The sequence below is a fragment of the Prinia subflava genome, chromosome 26 (assembly GCF_021018805.1).
Source record: "Prinia subflava isolate CZ2003 ecotype Zambia chromosome 26, Cam_Psub_1.2, whole genome shotgun sequence".
NCBI lineage: Eukaryota > Metazoa > Chordata > Aves > Passeriformes > Cisticolidae > Prinia > Prinia subflava.
The window spans coordinates 4,506,132-4,520,037 of NC_086272.1; the positions used below are offsets into that span (position 1 = coordinate 4,506,132).

Sequence of the window (13,906 nt, forward strand, 5' to 3'; positions counted from 1 at the left end):
AAACCTCTTTCCAACTTGTCTTAACCTTTGTCGTCTCCGTTGTTCAGCTCAGCAATTCTTAATTTAAACATCTTTTTTATTCCTCTGTATCAAAACTGGCTTTCATCTCTAAAGAACTTTTTGCTATACATTCATATCTCTAAAATGTTTGTGTTAAATTTTCATTTTTCCCAACACACGGGTACCAGGTGTCCTGGGTGGGATTGTGGACTGATGGGTCTGGGGGCATGGGGTGGTGTTGGTGGGCTACTGATGGGTCTGGGGGCATGGGGTGGTGGGTTTACTCAGACCCAACAAGACTCAGATAACAGAAAGATTTTGGCCCCCTCCACAGCTCCCTCAGATCATCCCGAAACCCCCTCAAACCCTCCCAGTTCTGCCCTGTCCGTGTCACCAGAGGTGCAGAGAAATCGGTGACACAGATTTGTGGGTGCCAGGACCCCTACAAATTACTTTACTGCTGCTCCAAAGCCCTCCCCAAAATCCAGGGAGCCAGATTCCCCAGGCTGGGGGTGTGCAGGAGTTCAGGGGGCACTGGTGGGGTGCAGTGGGGTTGGGGTAGGGGTCACCAGGACAGCTATATTGGGGACAGGGGGGGCTCTGGTCTGAGCCAGAGCAGAGAGTGAGGGGCTGAAGTTGCAGCAAGAGCCCAGGAGCCCTGTGGGGAGAGAAAAGTAAATACATTTACATGTGGGAAGGAATTCTGTTGCTGTTGTGTTCTTGAGCGTAGTACCGTTATATAGTTTTAAACTGATAGAGTTTTGAAGAAAGGGGTTAAAAAGAGCTTTTGTGTTTGCATTTGGGGATTGTTTGTGGATTTAGTGAAAAAGATCTTTCAGCTGTTTTTTTGGGATAGTTATAGGATGTTCTTTTATTATTGGTTTTATTAGTTTTAAGGTGTCTTTTTGTGATTTGGATATTATGTTTTTTATATTTATATTTGATTAGCTTTGAAGAACGCAAAACGTACTTGATTTTGTTGTTAGGGTTTTTATGGTTCTTTTGTTTTGAGATTGATTAGTAGTTATGAGTTGTGGATTTATTGTTTTACTAGCTTTTAGGGATTTTGAGCTTTTTTGGGGGGGTGAAGAGATTGTTTTTAGCTTTTAGTTGTTTTTGTTATTTTTGCTTTTTAGGGATGTTTGGACTTCAATCCCACACTGGGATGCAGGGGTCCCATCCCCAGGGAGGGGGCACATCCAGCATGGTTGTGACCCCTCTGGCAACAGTGGGGGGACCCCAACCTGCTCAGGGCAGGGGGGCCATGGCCATCACCTGCAGCCTGGGGAACGTGGCACCCTGAAACACAGAGACCCCTGTGAGTGCTGAGGGCCCTGTGAGGATCCCCTGCCCCAAATCCCCCCACACCTTCTCCTGCACGTAGAAACTGAGCCCCAGAGCCAACACAAAGCCCCAGACCCCTGCCAGCAACTTGCATTGACCAGTGGTATCTCTAGGGTGCAAGGGGGTCAGGATGGGGGTTCAGCTTCTTCACAAATCCCCTCACAAACCCTTCAGGATCCCCCAATCCACCTTTCAGCTCACCCTGGGACCCTTAAAACCACCTCACAGCCCCATAAAAGCCTACAAGATCCCCTAACTCTCTCCCAGTTACCCCCAAGACAGAACAGGACCCTCCAAACATTCTTTCAGCCTCCCCCTAAAACCCTGCAAAGCACACCACAATCCTCCCAAAGGACTCTCCAAAGCCCCACATATGTCACCCAGAATAGCCCTAAACCCACTCCTAGCTCCTCCAGGACCATTCCAGGACCCTCCTCATAAACAAACAGCCTTATCCAGGACCTCCCAGGTGCCCCCAGGCTCCCAAAACCCTCTCACAGCCCCCATCAAGAGCCCTCAAACCCCCCCACCAAGTGTCCCAGCTTTCTCAGGACCACCCCAAACACCCTCTTTTTCCAAGGGGGGAAAGTCAGTATGGGGGTGGGGGGTCAGGGCAGGGATCCTCCTTCTCTCTCTCCCCGCACCCCAATGCCGGTTCAGGGGGTGCTCCAGGGTAACCTGCTCTACCTGGCAGGTGGAGGTGTGCTGGGAAAGATGATACAGGAGAGCCTTATAAATACAATTGCTTGGCAAAAGATTTTGAGAATATGAAACCTATAAGCAAAGTAGAAATGAAGTTGACCTTTGAGATGTAAGATGCCAAGCTATTAGTTACTGAACAACTGGAAAACAATGGTTTAGCCAGCTGAAGGAGAATTTCTTTTGATTGAACAATACCCTTGGCAAATAAAGTGATGGCAAGGGTTCAAAGGCCGGGGGGACCCTGCCAATTTGATAGGGAAGAGAAAAGGGGTCTAGAAACTAGCTTTTTGGATTTAAAATACAACACGATATGGTAATGTAGTGCTTCTAATAGGCTGTATGTAGATTCTATAGGATTTGTGTCTTTTACTGGATGTTGTAATTAGCATATCCAGTACAGAAAAAGATATAATGTATTGTAACCAGAACTTAGGAGTCTCTCAGGCATGCCTATAAGCTGTAGCTGGTAGCTTTTAGGCTGGGCTCTGTATCACTCAGGACCCTGGACTGCTGTAACACTACGTCTGCAATAAACAGCATTTTGGAACAGAGCCGCCTGGAGTGCCGCATCTCTCTGAATAGTCGCACCGGGACATCTCTTACAGAGGTGACCCCGCATCAGGGGAGGGGTTTCCAGCAGCACCAGGAGCTGCTGGGTCCAGTCCCCACCAGGGACCACGTTGGTGGCCACCAAGTGCCCCTGGAACCACCTCAGCTGCACCCGGGCAGGGGAGAAATCCAGCACGCAGCAGAGCAGGCAGCCGGGGCCGAGCTGGAAGCTGGAGGGCACCAGGGAAATGGACACGCTGGAAGGCACAGAGAAAGCATGGAGACTGGGATGGGGTCTGAGAGCGCACTAGGAGAGGAGGGAGAGGAGTGGGGAGACACATGGAATGGACTGGAAAAGCCTGTGAGGGACTGGAACTGGGCTGGGAGGCTGCGGATCCCAGGGCCCTGGGTGCTGAGTGTCTGCCTGATTTATTAAAATATGAATATAGATCTAATATCAATATCCAACAGTGACGGACAAAAACTCTCTAACAGTTAAAGTTAGAAAGTGTATGTTTATTGTGATGGCCGGGCAGCTTGTGGGATAGCTCCCAAACGCACACTGCAAAGATCACAGGTAATTACAAAGCCTTTTATTTACAAAAATGTTGAATACACAAATGCATATTCATACCCCTGTTACTTCCTCTTCCCTGCTTTGTATGCTAATTGACAAAAAGGCGATTAAGCATGCGTAGCTTGTTCCCTGAAATGGGTCGGTGGTCCTTTTGTGAGGAGTGGTCACCAGAAGGGGGAAGTAAAACGAGTCTTCCTCATTCTAAACTTTCAACCTTTTCAATGCAGATGTGATTGATGAATCCTTGGTAACTCCTTGTTTCCTGTTTTCCAGGAATATTTCAATGGGTTTCTGAAAACAGAAGGTTTGCAATTGTCTATTGTTCCTGGGGTCTATTGATTAGTTTCTCTGTTTTTCATAATATACTAAGTTGACAAGCAATGAGCTACTAGATCCTGGGTAGCTTATCTTAAATCTGGTTTCTTTTAACCATCCTCTAACTTTTAACTGATTCTAGCAAAGCTTATCGATTCATTTAAGCTAAATCAGCAACATCTATTGTTAACTATAACCTTAGCTTTTCTAAAATCTTCAAAATTAGTGCCTCATGCGCGGCAAAAAATGAGTGATCAGTGATGAGTGCTCTGACTGGACCTGGGGCTGGGAGCACGGCCGAGATGGACTAGAGGGGGCACACTGAGCAAGAGGGGACAGATTGGAATTGACTGGCATGGACGGGGAGAGCCCCGGGAGGCACTGGAAAAGAGGGGAGAGACTGAGGATGAGACAAGAGACCGTGGGGATGGAGACAGAGAGGGGCGAGGCGTTCGAGGTGGGCACGGAAGCCACGGGGACGGGCACGATGAGGGTTGGGGTGTTGTAGGACACTCCCAGGAAGGTCTTGAGGGGCTTCTTCCCAAGGGAAGAACCGAGGGAACACGCTCTGCCCCACGCTCACCTCTCCGATTCAGGAGGAACGGGGCGAGCCCCCCGTAGCTGTACCGACACCGGCAGGCAGAGCCCGTTCCCGGAATTCCGGCTGGCTCCAACAGTTCCTGGAAATTTGCTCCTCACAGGGAACATCCCGCACGCAGTACCCACCTCGCAGTCCCAGTGCACGCACTGCTGGCGGTCGTAGATGCGCCTGTCACGAACCCCGCGCGGTCGGTGCGGTTCAGGAAGCGGCGCTCCATCTTTCCCATCTCCCGGAACACATCTGCACGAAGAGGAACGAAAGTCAGGGCATGACCTCCGCAGTCAGTCTGAGGGTCCCAGCCGCTCCCCCCCAACTCTGATTGAAGCTCCCCTCCACTCAGTTTAGGGGTCCCAGGCCCTTCCTTCTTTTCTTCCCTCTTCCATCACCTGCTAAATCCCCAGCCTTCCTCCACACTCAGCTTGGGAGTCCCAATCCCCCTTCCCTCCTCTTCCTCCCTCTCTCCCTCTTTCCCATTATCCCCTAATCCTTAGCCTCCCCCACGCTCAGTTTTGGGGGTTCCACTCCCTTTTCTGGGAGGGTCCCAGCCTTCTTGTGGTTGGTTTGGGGCCCAGCTCCTGCCTAACTCAGTTTGGGATCCCACACGCTTTCACATCTCCCACCCTCTTTCACATCTTCTCCCCAATCCCTCCTCTCCCACCTCTTTCACATCTTCTCCCCAATCTCCAGCTTCTCCCATTCTTGGCATGGGGGTCCCACGTTGCCTCTTCCCCATCTCTTTCTCGCTTCCCCCCTTCTTTTCCCATCGTTCCCAGAAACCCCTAGTCCTAACCCCGCCCCCCCCCTCCCCCGCACCCCTCGCTTGGTTTGGGCATCCTATTCCTCTCCCCTATTCAGTTTTAGGGGTTCCAACTCCTCCCCGAGCTCAGTTTGGGGTTCTTCCCCTATCCTCCCCGCTCACTCCAGAGTCCCGCCCGCACACGGCACTCGCCTCAGCCGGGACAGCGCGGGGGGACCCGGCGTGGGCGAGCCCCACCTCCCCCCTCCCAAATTCCGCTCTCAGGGGGCGATGGGGGCGAGGGGAGCGGCCGGATGAGAGCCAGGTGGGCAACACTGGGAGATGCGGATCTGGCCAGCAACTGACGAGTCATCGCCAAGACGCACTCTGATTGGCTGAGGGCTGCAGTAGGGTGGTCGCTGAAGACCCTTGGGGTATTTGGGGAGGGTCTGCGAGCCTACCTGGCAACTGATGACTCCTCAAGCGGCGCGCTCTCATTGGCTGAGAGTTGTTGGGCCAGAGCTATGTGGGGCGGGGCCGCGGGGAAACCACCCCCTCCGCCGCTCCCCCCCCCCCGCCCCCCCAGCTTCTTTTGGGGTGTCAGCGCCTGCCTGGCGCTGGAGATGGGGTGTCTCACCCCCCTGTCTCCTATGACCCCCATATCACCTCATTACCATGACGTGTCCCTCCATCCCCACTGCCATGTCTGCCAGTCCATGACCTGTGAGGTCTAGGCCACTGGTAACTCCCTGGCCAGAAAAACGCCCCAGGGCCACCCCTTTCCCCTGTAACTTCTGGAGGAGGGGACTCTTAGCCACCTGATGTCCCCTTCTCCCTGGGGGAGAGGTCTGCATCCCCTCAATTCCCCAAGTCTCACCTGTGGGGGAAGGGCTCCACTCCCCCAGGGTACCATCAAATATGTAGATGGTCCTGTTGGAATGCATCAACCAAGATTCCATTTTCTTCATGCAGAAAGCTAATTCTTTACTCACAAAGCTCATGTTTATAGGAAATATCAGAAGGCACTGTGTTAAACCTAATTGGTCAGCAATACAGTGAAACTCAGTTCATTGGTTGCTAGGGGCTATTGCATATGCTTATAAAAATTTCTCTGTCCATATACATTTACATTTTCCCTTTGTGGGTTCTCATGGGACAAATATTATTCTTTACAGAGGGGCATTTGTTTTTCACCCTCAGAACAGATTGTTATGTTAAAGGAATTTCTCCTTCTCAAAACAGCTTCACATGGGAACTCGCAAATTGCTTGTTAGCTGCACTTGACAGAAATGACAGGCCAGCTTTGGCAATTTTAGCAGAGTGAGGCCTGATTTCATAAGGCCTTCCTTCTATAATTCTTCTACCTGTCTATGACATCTCACCCTTTTCATTCATTTAAAAAAGGCTTATGTGTTCTGATGTTAAAACAGCTTGCTTTTATGAGGCTATTATTTCATTAAGGTTATCACTGGTTATCTATTAGATATGGAATAAGATACATAGAAGACCAATTACAATCAACAAAATTTATCAAATTCTATCATGTCATTGATGTAGGGTTTTGCAGCATGAGAAAACAAACAAAAAAATAATGTCTAGTGTCTCTTAGGGAAATGGAAATAAATTACCATTGTTTTAATGTCCAAATAGTTGAGAATAAGGACAATGTTCATTAGGTGGAAATGTTGGTCTTTGACATCACTGAATGTCCTCCTGGATCCTGGAACACAGAATAACTGAAGAAGGTCAGTAGGAACACTATACCATGAGGCTTTTGTTGGCAAATTGCCTCAGCAGTTTGAAGACACAGCTATGTCTTGGCAGTTCTACTTCTGTTTCTGTTCTGTTTAAACCATGTGGGGCAGTGTTCTTTATCTCTTCCATGACCCATCCCTCATAACTCCAGGGTGATATCTTCTGTTAATGAGCTAGCTGGTAAAACCAGGTAGGGCAGTGTTCTTTATCTGTTCCATGACCTCCCTCTCAGGGATATCTTCTGTTAATGGACCACTGAGTCTCAGTGCATGACTGATAAAATTACATAATCCCATTGGGAGATGCTGCACCCAGAGGGAGGAGCCAAGCACTCCTAGATGGATATAATCTGAGACTTGGAACACCACAGCAGCCTTTTCCATTGGATTCCCAGAGGAAGACCAGACCCTTCTATGCCACCAGTGGACCTTCAAAGAAAAACTACACCCTTCTACAGGATCACAGCTTCAACAAAACCACATCTGTCACTCCAGGAATACTGCAGCCACCATTTCTTTGGACTGCTACCAACATCTTGGCTGACAGGATGTCAGACAGGTGTCTGACTTTGTCTGCTTGAGCAGTACATTTTTTTTTCATGAGCTTATTTCTAAACTTTAAAGAACTGCTGCAAAAATTCAAGGTTTTAGGACTTAGTTAAGAACTTAAAATTAATTGCTGCAAATAATCTTGGGAGGAGAGCCGCAGGCTAGGGTGAGAGTTGGGTGGCGCACAGACTCTCCCTTTCTCCAGAAGGAGCCCAGAAGTCCCCACCATGGATTTCCAGCACCACCCTGGGGGTAAAATGGGCACTGGGGGCATGACCTTGGCCTCTGAGAGCAACTGGGACTGGTGGGAGCAACTGTAGCAGCTGGCCCTGGAGACCATCAACATCAACAAGGACCCCTATTTTATGAAAAATCATCTGGGCTCCTACGAGTGCAAGCTTTGCCTGACGCTCCACAACAATGAGGGGAGTTACTCAGCACATACTCAGGGGAAGAAGCATCAGACCAGTTCGGCCTGACGAGCTGCCAAGGAAGCTCCTGCCCAGCCTGCCCCAGAGAAGGTCTAAGTGGAAGTGAAGAAATTTGTGAGAATTGGACGCCCAGGCTACAAAGTGACCAAACAGAGAGACCCAGAAACAGGCCAGCAGAGCCTTCTCTTCCAAATCGATCACCCTGAGATAGCTGAGAGCATTATGGCCTGGCAATGCTTCATGTTGGCCTGCAAGCAGCGCATTTAGCCCCTGGACTGGCGCTGGCAGAACCTGCTGATGGCAGCAGAGCCCTACAAGACAATCGCCTTCAAGATGCCAAGCAGAGAAATTGATAAAGCAGAGGGAAAGTTTTGGACTCACTGGAACAGAGAAGCCAAACAGTTCTTCCTTCAATTCCACTCCAAGATGGAGAAGCCCCTGGCCCCTCCAAATCTCCCCCCAGGCCCCTGACTGTCAAATGGCTGCTGCCCCCCCCCGCTGACAAACAGGCTCCTCCCACAGCCTCCCCACCAACTCCATGCACCCCCTCCCCCTGGGGGCATGGCCCTGACCCCCATGACCCCCTCTGGGCTGGTGCCACCCCCACCAGTGCCCCCTCAGTGCCCAGGGTGCCCCCTCCACTCCCCACAATGCAGCCATCGCTCCCCAAGGAGGGGCCAGGCACCATCCTCCCTCCAAGTGTCACCAATCTGGACTCCATCCCGTAGAGTTTGTGTCCTTTTCACTGCAGCTCACCCCCGATTCAGGGAACAGTTCCTTTTTTTTGTATGTCTGGAAACCTGAATAGATTCTGTAGCTTCATCTAAAGGTTTTGGATTTTCAGTTTGGCTTCCTTTCCATGGCGTGTACATTTCTGGGTGGTCGCCACTCCCACGTGCCACTTCCACAATTCCATTCTGTGGCATGTTTCCCCACGCCTTAACAGACACAATGCATTTTCCAGTTCTTGGCCCTTCACTCACCACGGTTCTTGATTCCGTTGTCCCCACAACTCGCTGGGCCCTTCTCTCCTCGGTAACTCTTAGGTTGCCTCACCTTCCCACGACTCTGTTTTGGCTGCATATCCCCCGCAGTTCAGGACCTTGTATCTCCCGCCGTTCGGGGACCACATTTCCTTTCTGCGACTTGTAATTTTGTTCTTACTGGGTGTGCACCTTCTCCTCGAAGTTGTATTTGTTTCTCTGCCTTCTGCGCCGTCTGTGGGCCCATGCACTGCCCACCTGGGTTTTGCTCCACCAGCTGGCTCTTGTCTTTGCTTGTTCTGCGCTGATCCTGCGGATGACTGTAGCCGTAGCCTTCAGCTACTGTTATAAATACATATTATGAAGTTGGGTTTTCGCAAAAATTAAAATGAATGTCATATGTATAATGTTGAAATAACTCTGCTGTATGAATATAGTTTTTATTTCTGCTGTTAACAAAACCTAGAAATAGTAGTATGATAAATATATCTTAAGCAATAGCATAATATTAAAATGGAGACTGTGATGTTAAAATGCTTTTATTCATATAACTAACTCAGAGAATGGTGAAGGTTAATAACTCATTCCGCACATTTGTGGATTATCCTATCTGGATGAAGATAACAGTGACAGAAACCAGAACCCCAAAGGAAAAATTTATTGACTCCCCATTATCAAGGCATGTAAGAGCAACAGAATGGAACCATGATGAGAAAAAATTGATTTAATCTACAGGATGACATGAAGACAAGTTAAAGGCTAAAACCAAGCAAAAAAGAACATCTGAACTCAAAGGAATGTTTGAATAATGCATAATGGTCTATGATTATGCAACAGGCTGATGCAAAAGAAAAAGTATTAGAGTGTTTCCAAGATAGTAAGTATGCTCTTCGCTGAATGCCAAGCACCCGGCCATTATTATTATTTTTTTACCCTTTGTTTTATTTCTGCCTCCTATCCTCTTTTTATTAAACTTTCAAATTTTACCAAGAAAGTGAACCTCATTTTTCACATACTTTGGTTGTACATTGGTTGCTTGAATTTCTTTTTGTGCTGATCCTGCGGCCAGCGATGCTGCTGATGGTTGTGTTTGTGTGCTGTGTCTCCTCTCACTGCAGGCTGCTGTTCGCTACCACTTGGCTGTACTCACAGCTGGCTTGACTGGCTCTAATCTTCCTTTTGCCACTTTGTATATTCCATCTCTAAGTCTCATCTTGCAGCCCAGTCCGGTAGTCAGCTGGGCTCATTTCACCTTCTTCCTTCGCGACAGGCTGTTCATTTCACGTCGATCACGCCTTCAAGGTCAACGCATGTTGGAATAAATCAGCCAAGACTCCATTTTCTTCATGCAGAAAGCTAATTCTTTACTCACAAAGCTCATGTTTATAGGAATATCAGAAGGCACTGTGTTAAACCTAATCAGTCAGCAATACAGTGAAACTCAGTTCATTGGTTGCTAAGGGCTATCTTATATGCCTATCAAATTTTCTCCTGGTAGACAAGTTTACATTTTTCCTTTGTGGGTTTTCATGGGACAAACCTTACTCTTTACACAGGTGCACTTGTTTTTCACCCTTGGAATAGATTGTTATGTTAAAGGAACTTCTCCTTCTCAAAATAGTTTCACATGGGAACTTGCAAATTGCTTGTTAGCTGCACTTGACAGAAATAACAGGCCAGCTTTGGCAATTTTAGCAGAGTGAGGCCTGGTTTCATAAGGCCTTCCTTCTATAATTCTTCTACCTGTCTACAACACGGCCCCACTTTCCTCATCCTCCAAGGGGACTCCCACAGCCACCTTGGAGCAGGTTGTGACCATCCAGGTCTCCCAGGCTGGCCAAGGATGCCCAAAAACATCCCGAAGGGTGACCTGGGGCACTTCAAAGCTGCCCAGAAGAATGCAGGGCATCCTGGGGGAACAAGGACATCATGGGGATCACCTTGGTCACCCCAGTCCCATGGACTTCAGATTGGGGTAACCCTGGTCACCCCCATTCCATGATCCTTAGCTTGAGGTCATCATGGTCACCCAATACACCTGGGCTGGTGTTTCCCCATTGTAACCTATCCCCCACTTTTTGTGTTCTTAGGGTTGGTGGTGGCCTCAGGGGTGCTGCTCCCTCATCTCCTTCCCCCTGTACACATGCACTTGTCCTCCCTGATGCCCATTGTAGTGGCTGGGGGCCTCCACCAGCAATGTCACTGTCACCCCACCCTAGTCCAGCATGCAGGTGGTCCCGAAATAGAATCCCACATGTGGGGGGAGCATCTGTGTCACAGGATAGGCATGCCTTTGGGCACCTCCCCAAAGTAGGACCCCACCTGCAGGGTGAAGTGTGTATCCTGGGAGAGGGTGGGGACAGCCATAGGACCCTCCACTATGGCATAGACGATTGCCCTGAATTAGGACCCTACCTGTGAGAGGACATCTGTGTCACCTGGGGGAAGTGGGGATACTCACAGGGACCCTGTCCCAACCTCTTCCCCAAAGAGGGTCTGCAGCATTTGCCAGTCCCCAGTAGTTCTGGTCACCTCAAAGAGGACCATTCCCCCACCCCCCCCCCCCCGCAGGTGATGGGTGCACCTGAAACCACCAGCACCTTGGAAGGGATGTGCAGCCTGGCCACCAAGTAGCCTCGGGGAGGGGTGGACAAGGATCACCAGGGTCAACCTGGTTCCCAAGGTGGGGGTCACCTTCGCCACCCCTTGTCCCTGGATTGTGGTCACCCGGGTCAAGGTGGTCACCTAGGTATGCTGACCTGGTCACTCTGAGCCTTGGGATGGAGTCCCCATGGTCACTTTGGGTTGGGGTCACCCTGATGACTTGGTCCTCAATCTGGGGTCACCTGAGTCTCCCCATGGCCCTGAGATGTGCCCACTATGGTCAGCCTGGTCCCTGGTAAGGTCCTAACCCACCACCACAATTCTACCTCCCAACACTTCCGAACCATCCCACCTAAACTGACCATCCCCTAAGACTGCCCCTCCCCCAAGATCTCGCCCTCACCTCTCTGTGTCTCACCATATTCAAACCTCCCCCAACTAACTCCTCTTCCTTTACCTATTATCCCTCCCCCACCCATGTAATCTCTCCCCTACCCCCAATCAATCCCTCCCCCCTAATTAACACTTCTCATGAAGCTACCTGTCAGGACCATTCCCATTTAGGTGGGGGTTGGGCACGAAAGTCTCATTCTCTTGCATCTCCAGCAGCCCCTCACCCAGTTATCGGCCCCCACCACCCCCAGCACCTGCCGGCACTGGTGGGGGGAGGGCCATATGAGCATAAGGAACCCCCACCATGACACTCAACCCCCCTCCCCCCTTCCCACCTGGATGATGTCAACATTGATCCCTGTGGAACACACCCGCAGCTGAAAGCTGTGCAGCTAGGTGGTACCTGGTGGGGACAGGTAAGAGAGGATTGGGGGTGCTGGAGATGGATGTGGGGGAGGTATTAATTAGGGTGAGGGAGGGGTTAATTGGAGTGGGGTGCAAGCCCCAGCTGGTTTTGGAGTCCTCTCCATGTCACTGTTGTGTTACTCGGGATGGGGAGGTATTAATTTGGGGTGGAAGCAGGGTGGGGTGTCAGGTACCCTGGATGTTGCAGGGGAGGTGTTGGTTGGGGTGGGGGTGGTATGGGGGAGGGATGGTGTTGGGGTACCCTCAATGTCATAGAGCAGCTCCTGGAAGAGGCTGTGGGGCTGCACAAAGCTCTCAAGAAAAACTGCCTGGTGCCAGGAGTATAGTAGGGCAGAATTAAGAAACAGATATCAGGCATTGAATTTCTTGATCTCTGTAGGACACAAAGGAGTAAATAGCCTAAGGATAGGAAAAGCCTGGAGAGAAGCAGAGGCTGAGTCACAAAAGGCAGAAATGACCAAAGTACTGTGGGAAATACAATATTTGGTTTCCAGGATTTGGACTATATCTGAAGAGAATTGGGAAAATACCTGTGAAGAGTTAAATTTGCGTGAAAGCTAAGAAGAAAAACAAAAAGGTTGTGCGGGAGGTGTTGGGATAAGTTGATAAGAATGGGACATCAAGCAAGGAAAAGCCCTCAGAGGAAGGGGAAGTCGGAAAGCATCAATAGATATTCCCCCCCAGTCGCCCATGGGAATAAAATTAGCCCAGTGGGAACATAAACCTGACATGACCAAAGGAAATTGCTGTTGTGCATGTTCAGAGACACCTAAAGGAACCACCTTAGAAATATGGGGAAACAACTTGGCAGACTTAGAGGCTAAAACTGCAGCTGAGTCAAGAGAGTGTAATGATGGTTCTAACCCCCACAGAAGAAATTCAGGATATCCTGATAGTCAGTGAAACACAAGAAAGAAAACTCCTAGAAAGAGGAGCAAAAAAGAACAATAAAGGGGAGTGGGTGTTATCTGATGGAAGACAGTTATTAAATAAAACTGGTAAAAACTGGCAAAAAATATTAGAACTCATTGGGGTACCCAAGTGCTAAGTGATCGGTTCTTGAGGAATTTGGGTTGCATGGGAATTTTTAGAATAGCTAAGCAAATGACTGAAAAGTGTGTGATATGCCAAAAAGTAAACAGAAAGGTCATGAGAGGCGCATGCTGAGGATTAGCTTTATGACCCTTTCAAAGTATCCAAGTAGATTTCACTGAGCTCCCTCAAGTGCAATGGTGGAAATTTTTGCTAGTAATAACTGATCATTTAACCCAGTGGGTGGAGGAGATACCAGTGGTTAAAGCCACTGCAATGTGGTAAGCAAAACTCTTTAAAAACTAACCATTCCCCAGTATGGAATAATAAATAACATCAACTCAAACCAATTTCACATCAAAAGTACTACAGAAGGTGGTCCAAGCTCTGGGTATAGAATGGGAGTTACACACTCCATGGTACCCACAAAGTTCACGGCAGGTTGAAAGAATGAATCAGACTCTGAAGAGTACTCTAACTAAACTGACGATAGTAACTCAGATATCATGGGTCAAATGCCTACCCCAGCTCTGTTAAGAATCAGAACACAGCCCAGGTCAGATTTAGGGATTTCACCTTATAAAATGATGCTTAGTTTACCTGTTCTGATTTCACCAAATAGCATTGCCACTTATGAAGAAGATGAGGACAGTGTAAAGAAATATGTCTTGTCTGTAGCACAAGCTTTAGAAGATCTTCAGGAAAAGGGGAGGATCCCCCAGACTGCTACCCTAGATTTCAAAATTCATAATGTCAATCTTGGGGACTGGGTAATGGTTAAATCATGGAAAGACCAACCTTTAACCCCCAATGGGATTCTGCTCACCACCGAATCAGCTGTATGAATGAGGAGCAAGGCTGGACTGACACTAGCAGAATAAAAGGACCAGTAGAAAAATCCCACGACTGG

At 49.1% G+C, this 13,906-nt stretch overlaps 1 pseudogene; it reads left to right on the top strand.

Moving 5' to 3' along the window:
• Positions 1 to 6,552: 6,552 nt before the first annotated feature.
• Positions 6,553 to 8,877, top strand: LOC134562069 (splicing factor 3A subunit 2-like; annotated as a pseudogene).
• Positions 8,878 to 13,906: the final 5,029 nt, after the last annotated feature.